Source organism: Diadema antillarum, unplaced genomic scaffold, assembly GCF_040938485.1.
Source record: "Diadema antillarum isolate AM-2024a unplaced genomic scaffold, OU_Dant_1.0 scf00000160, whole genome shotgun sequence".
NCBI classification, from domain to species: Eukaryota; Metazoa; Echinodermata; class Echinoidea; order Diadematoida; family Diadematidae; genus Diadema; species Diadema antillarum.
This window is the reverse complement of record NW_027271049.1, coordinates 423,455-437,560: the sequence shown is the minus strand read 5'-3', so window position 1 is coordinate 437,560 and position 14,106 is coordinate 423,455. Positions and strand designations below refer to the sequence as shown.

The 14,106-nt window shown below is 36.9% G+C and overlaps 1 non-coding gene across 1 annotated transcript; it reads left to right on the top strand.

Moving 5' to 3' along the window:
* The first annotated feature begins 3,206 nt into the window (after positions 1-3,206).
* Positions 3,207-3,293, top strand: Trnastop-uca (transfer RNA opal suppressor (anticodon UCA)). Its single transcript has one exon. It is a non-coding gene; the product is annotated as a tRNA-Sec (tRNA).
* The last annotated feature ends 10,813 nt before the right edge of the window (positions 3,294-14,106 follow it).

Genomic DNA, 14,106 nt, shown 5'->3' with positions numbered 1-14,106 from the left:
TAATAATAATAATAATAATAATGATAATAACAATAAAAATAATGATAATTCCGATAATAGTAATTCATATATATATATATATATATATATATATATATATATATATATTTATTTATTTATTTATTTATTTATTTATTTATTTATATATATACACACATATATAAATAATTGTTAATGGAAATGAAATAACTTCTTCAATTCAATTCAATTAAATTTAATGTCTTTCTGTCATCCATTGCTAGTAAGTCAGTGCTGCTTGAAACAATTTGGGTTTGACAAACACATTAACGAACGATCAACTATAGTTGTTGTAGCTGCAGTGAGTCTAAATATAAAATGTCCTTGTTAGATTTTGCGTGTTGAAAAGAAACCCTTCATCTTGTGTTTCTTTTGTAGTGTTTCGCGCATACAGACGGCACTATATCCACAGCAAACCTGGACTAGATTATGCTCATCTCATACTTAAAATAAGATAACAGAATTTACTTTTCAAGCATGGTTCAAAAGGTGGAACAAATTTTAAGGCTTTGAGAGAAAAGGGGAAAGCTAACTTTCTGGAGTACAATGTGAAGTTCCCCTCGACATCTCTTTAGAAATGACGACTCTTCAAAAGTCGGCGGAATAACTGGTTGAGACTGGAAAAGCGCGAGAACCCCTTTAAATGGCAACCTCACCTCAGAGCCGTGGAGTGTGGAAGCCAATCATAATATTAATGATGATAATTCTTCCCGGAGGCCCGATATGCGTGTGATAACAAAGGCATTATGGGTGAAGGTCGGATCGCCGGGGTCAGCTATACCTCTGCCTCGTTTCTCTCCCCCGCACATGTCACGGGGGAGATTGAGAGGGAGGGAGGGAGCCCGAGTCTGGAGCACGGATGCTGTGTTCGCTTTATACTGTACTTCACGACGCACCCATAGCTCTATGTTAAAAAATGCGAGCGTTCATGGTGTTCTGCTCATAGCTTTCGCACCTCATAAGCCCCACGTCTATTTATTACACATGCAGGTGCGAAATACCTGAGGCATTATCGATATCTCTATCTCTACCAGTAGGCCTATTGATATATTCTTGTTTTTTCTGTTGGTTTCATATTAATTATGATGGTTGTGTACTAACGATTATGACGATGATAATATCAATAGTAGATACTTGTTAAATGATAATGATGATAAAAAAACCCCATGACAATGATGATGATAACAATATCGTAATGATAATACATAAAACAATTTTATCATGTGCATGTTAACAGCATTACTATCAGCTACGTATTTGTATGCAAATTTAGTACACATTTATCATTCATTCATTCATTCATTCATTCATTCAATCATTCATTCATTCAATCATTCATCCAGCCATTCATTTAATTATTAATTGAGTTTGATTAATCAATTATTTAATTAATACATTTATCTATTTATCAATTTACTTACTTACTTACTTATTCTTTCATTCATTGCTGCAATGAACCTTTGAACAATGTTTCTAGTTTGAAAAAAAAAAAAAAATCTGAACTTCATGGTCATATTCCAGAGCTTGTGGTGCTGTTGTGTCAAAATAATCTGCTATCAGAAACAAGGAGAACGTATAGAACGTAAATGCTCAAATCTGTGAGTGACTAGATTTACCATAATTATAAAACATTTTCAATAAGCAGCAGTGTTAAATACTCTAAATCATTAAGTTATCGGCTTGTCAGGATGGTAATTCTTTTGTTCATAGACCATCATAAATAATCTTGATATAGTGGCAACGTGCATTTGGATATCGTCTTTATAATCCAGGGCGCCATGGAGCAAACGTCAACACTTTTTGAACGTTGCAGAAATGGAGCAAACACAATCTTGGAATTGTACCTTCCTGTATCTTCTGTATTTTTGCTGTTGTTGTTGTTGTTAAATCATATGTTCATAATGCTGTATCTTACTTCAATATATTTTGTCCGGATTAATGCGCTTAGAAACATCAGTTTTAAGCGCTATAATGTCATTCATTATCAGTATCATTACCTTATACGTCATGTCCCAGTACAATTTGATATCTTTTCATTAATATACCTTTCATCAATCACTAGTTATAACGTTTGGATGAAAAATGTCCAACTCCTGATAAAAGCAGTAGGGTCCCTAGTTTTTTAATACTACCCGACTTGTCTTACGTCAAGTAAGTCAAATTGAGTCCTTGCTGATGAAACGATCGACTCCAATAAAACTCTAACAGGACAAATAAAGAATTTGAGCTGGTGTTGACTTAAAGAGTTGATACGGATTGCAACTCTTGTCTTTATTTTTACATAGTGAACTTTGATAAGTCTCAAAAGTACATAATGGAAAATACAATAGCTAAAGAACCCCACTGGCAGAAGCATTTGCAGCCTTATAACGATTTTTTTCGTAATACATATTTGAATGAAATGCCCTTTGTCTAATTAAAATCTAGACTTAAATTCAGACACAAATTTCAAATTCTTCTTTTGATTGTTGCTGAGATAACTACATGTACTACCCCAGGAATCACACTTATCTGACTTTATCCCATAAAGAGTCACGTCGACACAGTGAAAAGAATATCAAAATACAACCATGAGAGAGAGAGAGAGAGAGAGAGAGAGTACAAAATACTCTAGATATCGATGCAGCGTACTAGAGGGCCCTAAACATGCACACATTAAATAACCACCGGTGATTGATAAAACGCGAAAGAGAAAAACAAATTAATGACGGTTCATGATTACATTTCTAATCCTAACACACATCCTCTTCAGTTTTCTGCTTACCTTTTTTTAAGAATTTTCTTTTTCAATATTCAAAACTGTGATTATTGTTGCACGTATTGGTTAATGAAGGTGTTAATTTCACCATGTGGTGTATCAGCGCACTGGTTTATGGTGTTATGTTATTATGTTTGTTGAATTAGACTTCATAACATTTATGCACTTTTTACTTGTTGAATGTCCGAAAATATGTCAAGTTGTTTTTAAACAGAACATTGTTATCTGGACTGCACGAATCTAAATGGGTTTCGCGTTGAATTATGACCGTTGGCGAATATGGGTCTGCAACGCAGACTAATTTGGTCAAATGTGTATTACGAAAAGAAGCGCGCATAGCCCTCTACAACAATAGCTGCGATACGCACAGCGCGAGCAGCGAACGGACGCACTGTAAGGTATAAATACGGAATAGACCCACGGGATAGTTGCTCGGATGAGCTTCACTGGTGTGGTGTGCAGGCTTCAAACCTGTAGCTGTCTAGCGACAGAGTGGTTCGATTCCACCTTCCGAGCGTGTCATTTTTTTGTTGTCCGTTAATTGGAAGCTTGGCCGTTTTGAAACATTTTCGCAGATCGCAAAATACATATACGAGATTTTTAACATTGTGAGAAATATCAACATGATAAATGTGAACATGATAACATGTACGCACTTAGACGGCCCTCTCTTTACACATTGTTTCTACGCAGTGGTAAATCGTGTGCTAAGTTTCATGATCAAACTTTCAAACAGAAAAAAACAATGTACCAGTATTTCAAAATGTTGTACACAACGTAGTTGTTGAAAACACAAGTCATGGTGAATTCCTTGAATGTACGTCAATATTTCACTATAGGGACTAATCCAACATGCACTTACTGTATCACTATGGTCGTTATTAAAGGACAAGTCCACCTTCATATACATTTGGATTGAGTGAATGCAACAACATTAGTAGAACACATCAGTGAAAGTTTGGGGAAAATCGGACATTCCGTTCAAAAGTTATGAATTTTTAAAGTATCTGCGCAGTCACTGCTGGATGGGAAGACTACAGTGTATGATGTCATATGCGTATACAACGATATAAGGAAAATAAAAAGAGAATTTCACAAAACTTTACTTTTTGAATAAAGAGCACTTTTCTTCGACTTGTTACTGACATAAGTATTATGTTAAGGGTAATATTATTCCCCCTGCCTTCTGAAAGAGAGAAGATGAGTGTTCATTTGTTACGCGAGAAAAGTGAAAATATGTTGAATTTCCTTTATTCTTTCTTTATATCGTTGTACACATGTGACATCACAAGCTACAGTAGTCTTCTCATCCAGTCGTGACTGAGTAGAAACTTCAAAAATTCATAACTTTTGAATGGATCGTCCGATTTTCCTCAAACTCTCACTGATGTGTTCTACTAATATTGCTTCATTCACTCAACCCAAATGTCTGTGAAGGTGAACTTGTCCTTTAAACCATTATGTTTTATTATGTGATTGAGTTTGCCTTTATACCTTTGATTCCGATTTGATTTGATCGAGTACATACAAAAATTTAACACAGTTTAGTATAGACAGCAACTACAACAGAAACGCATAGTTTTGTTAGCGCATTATCCTTTTAATCATGACCACATTAATCATTAGATTTTTTTAAAAAGTAAAATCAAACCAGACCATTCGCTTATCTCCCCCCCCCCCCGCACTTGCGCTTTCCCCCTTTTGTTTGTGAATCCCGAAGAACATGACATGACTGTGTTTGTAAGCCGTTTTGCCATGAGGAACGGGCTGTCATCTAATCAAGCTGCAGTATGTATGTTAACCGTGACGACCCCTACAACATGAAACATGTCATTTAAGAGAAAGTGCAATAATTCACTGTACTTTGCATTTAAGTGATTTATTGCATTTATTAATAAAACCTGATTTTTTTTTCGTAGAAAAACTAAATTCTGTATTAAAATGTCTTTATTTTATCATTGTTATGTTTTAATCTGTATATTGCATTCTTGGTAAGGCAAAAATAAACTGAATTACATAAAACTGAATTGAATAGAATTGAAAATGAATTCAATATCTGTCTCTCTAAAACGATGACGCAGAAGTGTAATTTGTAGTTCGTGTTGAGCAGAGAATGAATTTTGGCAAGAGCTACGTATATAGTAATTCAAACACGACCAATCTTTAATATGTTTTAATTCTTTGTTACTATATAGTATACGTTTATGCATTCTAATGATGAAGTGGTGATCACAATTTTCATGGCTTTGTCTTAACAGCAATCTGCTCATATTGAAAGTCTATGTAGGTTTGAGATCCTCGCAGAGAATTGGTTAAATACTGCAGACTGACAGGTTAAGAAACATAACCAAGAAAGAACGTTTAAAAGAATAGTGTGCTTGTTTACGTGATCTCGGTAATTGTTAACATTAATTTAGTGATTCAAAACGTCATGTGAGTTTTTCTTTTAGAAATAATCTCCTCGGTGAGAATAGTTATCTAAATGCGGAATAACAAAAGCAAAAAATCTTTCGAGAAATTCTAGGACTGCAGAGGTGTGAACTAAACATAGTCAATTTCGAAGGATAAACGAAACAGTGTGAGAGAATAGATTAGAGAATAGAGACGCTCATGTGAAGTGCCCCATCTTGGAAAGAAATTTGAACAGTTGTTTTGTTTGTGGTCTCACAAAGGAGAATGTGGATCATTTACATTCAAAAATATGTTCCAGAAAAGAAGAATAAGAAATACTTTTTTTCTTCAGTTAAAGGGCAATTTCGGACGAGTTAAAAGCTAGTCCGAAAGGAAAGAGTATTATTGAAAGTATTAGTAAAATTCTTGAGGTTTTTATTTCTTTTTCAATGTTCCGGTCTGAAATCGTAATATAGACTTTGACTGATCATTAATTTCGAAGTTATTCAGCCAAACATAGCATTATGTTTTACACATTCGTACCAGAAAAATTATTTTCGTCAGTTTTTTGCTCAATGGTAAAATGTGAGGTGATGGTATGAACTTACTCATTTGCACTTACTCATTTGCATATTCATCAACTATTCGAGAAATGTTTGTCAAAAAATTAGCGAAACTTCACGATAATTTTACAATTTCCCCCTTTTTGCGACTGATTGACGAATTGCCCTTCATCGACGTAAATAAACACCAGTCAATTGCAGTCGACTTGAACATGTCCGTTCAGCGCATGAAGCGATGTTGCTTGATTTTTAATTCATCCATTTTTACGCTTACGATGAATTAAAAATAAAAAGCTAAGAGATCACTTAGCAGAAAAGATTATTCAGAGTTTTCAGTTGTAGCCATGATAAAATATTGTCGGCATACATACTCTGGCTGGATTCGAACCCACGAACTCCCGGGGTGTTTCATAAAGCTGTTCGTAAAGTTACGAACGACTTACGAGCGACTGGTGATCAGTTCTTGTGCTGAATTATGGAAATTCTGATAAGTATAACACATCGGAACTGATCACCAGTCGCTCGTAAGTTGTTCGTAACTTTATCAACAGCTTTATGAAACAGGGCCCTGGTTGATACACAGGCGTCATGTCCACTGACTACCGAGCTTTCGTCCGATAGCCAGTGACGGTTCTAATCCCTAGGCCTATATGGCAGCGGGTATACTGCAAATTCATTAATAGCGTAATCTGTACGTATCTATATATTTCTTTATCAAAATTATATCCTTAATAACAATTGGAGTAGTTCTAGAGTTGCAGCCATACTGATCTTTCAACGGGATAGTCAAACTTGTTTGATTATTGAAGAAGAATTCAGTGATGTAGATATTCTCGTGGCAGGACTGTTCAATTGATGCTCTGACAATGTTATTATCAGAGCATTAATTCGACACGCCTGAGAAAACGACATCAAGATTTTGTAAGATTTTGATTATGACAGATATCATTGTAGGGAAACTTTCCATTTTTTTTTTTTTGGTGGAATGTTAGTGAACACAGTATGGTATTTCCAGTCAGATGCAGTCGATTTTGCATTTCCGTTCAGCTCATGAAGTGATGCTGCTTTACTCTCAATTCATCCATTTTTATGCTTACGATGAATTAAGAATAAAAAGCTAAGAGATCACTCAGCAGAAAAGATGATAGCCCACAATAATCCTGGCTGAAGTTAAGCTGTCTCTTTTTCTTTCCTTGTGTGTATAGTAGGTATAATATGCTTTGTAGATTCGTATAGGCAAATCATCCTGTTTTGTTCGTTTCGACGGGGCTGCCATCCAAGTCGAGTTCTGCTTTAATAATGGCGGTGTCCAGTTTTCTTCCTTGAGATTACTTGTAACTGAGCTTTATGTCTTATAGACTTATGCATATAGGGTATGGCAACTCTCACTGTAATATTCTCATCATTATCAATCTGTTTCTCATATTATGTTCGAAAGGATAATGGTAATGTCTATGTTGATACTGCTACAAATAGCAGTGAAAATGGTAATGGTAATGAAACGGTCGTGGCTGAGTAGTGAAAGCCACGCAGGCTTATATGCATTCATGAGGTTCGAGTCCAAGTTCGGCGACAGTGCCCTAATTGCCAAGGCACTTTACGCACTTACAGGGCCGGCGCAGTGTTTTCAAAAGTGTGGGGGCCCACTTCCGGGTTTCATGAGCTAACAGGCAAAAAAAAAAAAAACAACAACACGTCGGCTCATCTCTTCTCCCCGTCCACTTCCTGGTTTCTTCAGCTGACAAGCAAAAAAAAAAAAACGAAAAAACAAAACGAAGGCGGGCTCACTCTCTCCCCTTCCATTTCCGTGTGTTTCACCCGACAAGCAAAAAAGAAAGAAAGAAAAAAAAAGGTCTTCAGAGCAAAAACATAACCTTACCTCAGCCATACTTCAAGATCTCTATCTATTTCTATTTTAGTGCCACTTACGTACTTCCGGATTAAAAAAAATGTGGGGGCCCAAAGTGATGACACCTTATGTATTCCTTTGTATGGTGCACAAAAAGTGTGGGGGCCCGAGCCCCCACGGCCCCCGGCCTGCGCCGGCCATGCTTTATCCTCAATCGTTTCGGAGGAGAATTGAAAGCTGCCGTTCCCGTCGTGTACATTAGAACAGGGACATGATGAGACGTCTTGCTGCTTCTGACATAAAAATGTAGGGAGAAATTGCCGTGAAGTGGTCGAATAAGCACAAAATCGGCTGATATATACTATGGCAGGGAGGCCTTACGCAGGTCATAGTCATCGAGTTGATTTTCGGCATGTCCTGGCTGGTAGACTATCAGATTGAAAAGGAATTGATGATAATGATAGTAATGATGATGATGAGGTTGATGATGAAAATAATAATAATGATGATAATTATCGACAATGATGATGATGATGATAATAATGATAATGATAATAGAAATGATAATGATAATGTTTCATTCTTATTATCGTAATTTGAGAAAACAAAAACACAATCCAAAAAATAAAAAAGGAAAGCCCAAACCACACCAAAAAAATGTTGAGTCACGTGACAGCGAAAAACGTCAACCTCATGTCGTATTCAGCCAATTACTCCACGTTCTTGTAATACGGAACACAAGAAGCTTCACAAAAAGGCAAATCCAAAACGGCAAGTTCGCTCCGCCGAAGTCGCTCTCGGACGTCCGGTGCGCCCCTCCGTAATCTGACATCCCAGCCATCGCTCGTCGAGTTCCGCTCTCGTTTGCAATCTCGGGATAAAATCTCCCCGCTGCCTCGTAAATTACCCCTTCACTCGGCGAACTTGACAAGTGACATGTGACGTCACTCGGTCGGGTCAGTCAGATCCGATTCAGCCTCGTTCGCGTCTTCACCCGGACACAATTTTACGAGATCGAATGATTTGAACTCCTTTATTTTTCGTGTGAGACGTAATGTCATTCTTGGAAAGAAGAGCGCTGACATTTAACGAGAACGTGACTAATACAGTGCTTCTTGAGATAATTGTACCAAATACCCAAATCGTTTTATTCAAATCGTTCTCTGCACACCTACCTATTTCAAATAGTAGAATAAATTTGGTGCGTCAGGTATTTTTTTTTGATAATTCTAATAATCCTTAGGTGACAAATCATATTGATCGTATTTTTGATATTTTATGATGCCCTGGTAAGTTAATGGAAAAGAGCAAAAAAAAAAAAGAGAGAAAATCCTGAACATCTTTGAAATGACATGAAATGATTTGAAATGAACATATTAAACGGGGTTGCGCAAATGAAGTGTGATGCGTCTCCGACATATCATCCATATACATTTGATGAAAATACCAGCAATAGTCATCAAACATTGACGAAAGCTGCGATAATCTGAAAGATCAAGATTCTTAAAGCCACTGTGATAAAAAGAAAAATGTTCAAATTATCACATTTTTTATGCATATAGTTTAGTTGTATCACAAAACATCCATACATGAATTTAATCAAAAATTCGCAATAAAGCAGCAAAACATATAAATTAAGGAGCTGTCACTAATTTTCTCAATAAACCATAACAGCAGACGGTCTATTGAAGAAAAGATTTTCATAATACTATTGTTCAGATTTTGTGTATCTAATAATATTTATCATTATCATTATTGTTATCATACTGATTAACATTTTTACATTGTTTGTTTCTATCCCTAACTCATATTTTACTCAACAGTACTATTTAGAAGCACTAAAGCCGTTTTTTCATCTGCAAATGATAAATAATAGCTCTAAAGTAAAGCTGGTAGAACGGTAAGTTTTATTTAAAATTGTCCAAAATGTGCCAGACGATGGTTTTATTCGATATAATTGATCGAATTCAAATAAAAGAACTGTAAGTGTGTTTTAAAATCTAATGGCAAAATTTGAGAAGGTGAGAACTCTTCGAAATTTGACTCAGCTATGAATTTGGGTATGCAGGGTGTGCCTTGTTGAGTTAGCATTTATGTTGGTGTCCGTAATGACGGTAACTTTGTAAATACTTTGAAATTACATTGTATAAGGGCATTCAATAACTGTATAGGCTACCTTCCGCAAAAATGTTTCTCCAATGAATGTTCGTGTCAGATTTCGACATGCAGTTTTTACTTTTTTCCCTTCAATTTTGTCGATTAATAACAATAATAACAAAGATAATGGCAATAATGATGATGATGATAAAAATAATAATAATAATAACGATAATAATAACAATAACAATGATTATAATTATCATCATCGTCGTCGTCGTCGTCGTTATCATCATCATCGTCATCATTATGATCGTGCGTCTAGGCAGACTCCAGGGTAGCCTGTTCAGCAGTTGCCCTGCCATTACCCTGTAGCGATTTCTAGGTATCCATTTATAGGCCCTACACCTATGGGTCGTGAGGAACATGGTGGCATTTTCAATCGAAAAATGGTAATAAATTTGAATTGAACTTTAAAAAAAAAAAAATCTTGTCCAAGGACGTCAGGGCACTTGACGCCGGGATTCGAACTCGGAACCTCGAATTGAAAGGAAAGAGTCTCTTCCACTATGCCACAGTGCCCCTCAATATTTTTTTTTCAATTTTACTGTGATATCCACATCATATACATGCGTGTATATTTACACACACACACACACACACACACACACACATATATATATATATATATATATACATATATATATATATATCATATAATGAATAATATATAGGCCTATATAAATGTATATCGCTGATGGAGAATGCGATTACTATTAAGCTGTTTGGTCTTTTGTTTCTTAAAACATGCATTTCCCCGCCATGATGAAGAGGGTTTTTTTAATCACATAAGATATGTACATGCATAGAGAGAGAAACAGAAAAAGAGACTGGCAAGCACCCATACGCTCCAAGCACTCTTTAATGGAGCTCATTATCCTTCAATACTCGAGTTCATATTACACGTTTCAGTGTTAGTGGTCATTATTTCTGTGATACAAGTGTGTACCTGCACTTCAGTTCTTACAATGCGCACCACTAATAATTGATGCTTCCGCCTAATGTGATCATAGAACTTGGAATGATGAGAGAAATGGCGTCTGTGGACGAAGTGTAGTTTAGGAAAAATAATGAGGAAAAAATACCAACGACAACTCTGACCTGCACAGGTTGACAGGGGTATATAACATTATCTGGGCCGCCTTTTGTTTTTTGTTTATCAAAATATTTTCCGTACCTACCAGCAGAATCTGGTGCGGACGCTACTCTGTTAGCGCCCGACTCGCCTCGCGCCCCAATCCTCGACAAGCGCTCCTGATGGATCGCACAACCTCGTCACGCTGTCCTGATTGGGCGAGCGAGGGACCCCGCGCGGTCCGTCCGTTGTCGCTTGCGTGCTAAGCCCAAATCCGACAGGGCTGGACTTAAAGTCAAATAATTAGTTGGGCGGACTAGCCATCTGTCATCTGGTCCATTTTGGATTTGCCCGATAACGAAAGGCGAGAAGACACGGTAAGATGAAGAGGAGGAGGAGGAGGAGGAGGAGGAAGGGGGAAAGAGATGTCCGCTGAAGAGACGAGAGAAGTGAGAGGAGTGAGGAGAAAGTTGCAAGACTTTCACGGAACAGGAACCTGGAGAGAACAAGACATGTCATTGTAAAGTAATGCATGTCAACATCCTCTGTAAAAATCGTCGGGAGCTGATCCTCGTTCAAGGCACATTTATAGTTTTCACTGCACTCTCAATAGATTAAACTAAACCAAAAAAAAAAATAATAATGATAACGCTCATCACAAAAATGTTCTTGCACCGGAACAATTTTACCCTATTATATACAACGTGCCATACTGATTAGTTTGTATCAGTTTCAAAGTCATATTGTAATTACAGTCCAGAAGATTTTGTGAGAGCCGCGTTTTTCGATAGGTGCAATCTGCTCCCTCGCAGTATTCATGAGAAGGAGCCGAACTTGACTCGAAACTGTGTTTGTGACTTTTTTTCTTTTTGACTGAGTAAAATGATCTTTGAAAAACAGGGAGACTCAATTGCGGATAGTGCTCCTTTAAAACAGTTATCGAAGCATCACCGCTTTTTATATGGGTGGTTGTTATCGAGTCGTTAGTGGATAAAAATTCCTCTTTTTCTTGTGTGGTCTGACATACGGAAGATGTACGCGACAAACTCCATGCACAAAAAAGAAAGAAAAAAAAATCTAGGTTTGACCCGTGCGTGCGAGAGGAGAGAAATTCGCTATGGTGGCCTCAAAGGGTCAAAGAGGTTGTCTGTGCGACGACCGATACGCGGGATGTTTTGTTCTTCACGGAAGCTAGGCCACAACAGTATGCACGCACTTCACGTCGCTATGTGACAGCATGATTCAATGTATCCAAGCATTAACCCTCTGTGTGCCACGCTTATTTCCTCTTGATAGGTACGTGTGTGAACGTCGTGAACATTTGACTAATTGGCACAGAGAGAGTTAGGAGAAAGGAACAAGAACTCAGAAAGAAGCAGCAGCAGTAGTAGTAGAAGAAGAAGGATCGCATGAAAACAAAATACGCGCGATGCTTGGAGTCATCAAAACTTTGTCATTTAATTGAGGAAGTCATGAAAGTCACATTTTCAAAACTTGTTGGAAGTAAACACGGCTTTAACCATGGACCTACGTGATCTCTCATATGACAGGAATAGTTTTGAAGCACTTGCATTTATCATTTCCCCGATAACTGACGACGTCACTAAATAGCAAGACACTACGCTTTTCTTTTACGCTTTGCAATATCGTTAAAATGACTCCTACCGTTCCTGACGTCATTCAACTCTGTATCCTGAATGTTGTTTCCCCTTCTCAAGTGGGATTCCTCACACGTATCATTTCTGCCAACATAATCTTCCCGATGTTCTCATTTGGTATAAGTGATGCCCAATTTCATTTCATTACCACATTTGCATACACAATTTAAAAAAAAATACTGAATATCATAAGTTGAATAAACGTTTAGGATTATAGCACAATGTTCTTACTTGAGACGGTTGCCGAATAATTTGCAAAGAGACCATGAAGACAACAATAACAACAAACACACTGACAAACAAATGTATCGGCAATGAGGAACATTGCTATAAAACTATTTTGGAAAAAAACAAATGCTGTATACAGTGCTACCTCTAATGGAAAGTGACTATGGAACATAATGTTAATACTAAGGAAAGAGAACGTCAGACTTTCATTAGACATGAACATCTACATTAAATTATGGAGCGCAAAATAAAAAAAAAACACAAAAACGATATATGGCATGATGCCATGGCCTTTCATGCCTTCCATCACTTTGTGAAATTCCTCATCAAAGTAATCACTTTCAGTATTATTCGAATTCTTTGGTGGTTTAACGCCATATTGTATATATTTCCTTAGTTATAATCATATGAAGAGTTCGATCGCAAAAGGTATTAAGCGCTATTTAAAAAAAATAAAGAAAGTTCATCATCAGATAGAGCGAAATAAAACCTTTCCAAAAATTCCTCACTTGTTACATAAAGAGGAACATTCTTGAAATTATGATAAAATATATCCAATATTTTCTAATTATTTTCTGTGTTTTGCAGCAGATTTTGATAGGCAATATATAAATCAAAACGAATGGAGTTAGCTTGTTTTGCGATTGAACTCTTTATATAATTCTTTTTTTTAATGTAACTTCATACGAGAATATAAGTTTGTGAAGACTTTGTTTAGGCCATTGAGAGAGTTGAGAATTGATGCGATCGTCTCACCTACTAGACATTTACTTCCGACATTAGCATTTTACTTCATTGGTGTTTCCGACCATTATCTTTGTTTTGTGAAAAAAAAAACAACCTAGAAATCTCAAAACTTTTTTTTTCTACTTCTCCCTTTGTTTGATTTATCTCTTCTTATCAAGGTCAACTTGAACATGAGTGACTTTTCACTTTAAGTCAAGGCATCCCCGCCCAGCTCCATCCCCTCCTCCCCCCCCCCCCCCCCCCATCATCCACCTCCATGGCGTCCCGCACTTGTATCGGCGCCAGACAGACTGCAAAAGGTTCATCCCGGGATGAGATGCGCATGCGCGGAGGAGTCCATGGGGCAATGCGCTTATCATCACTAAGCCTACGCCAGAGACCAATTTTCCTGATTTACTTTTTTGCTTATGATGAGAGATTTTCTCGTCGGACTTGACGAAGATGAAACCTTTACCCCTCCTTCGACCTAAAAAAAAAGGCTTCGTTATCATTACTGCTACGATCTGTGACCACGATTATAATGATTATTTCAATTTTCTGTCATCCTCGTTCACACATTGTTATCCTGATTTTTTCAACCGAAATGAAAATTGTAAAATGAATGTAAAGGAATAATGACGTGAGGATTATGTCATGATTCATGATGATAATGGCAGTGGTAG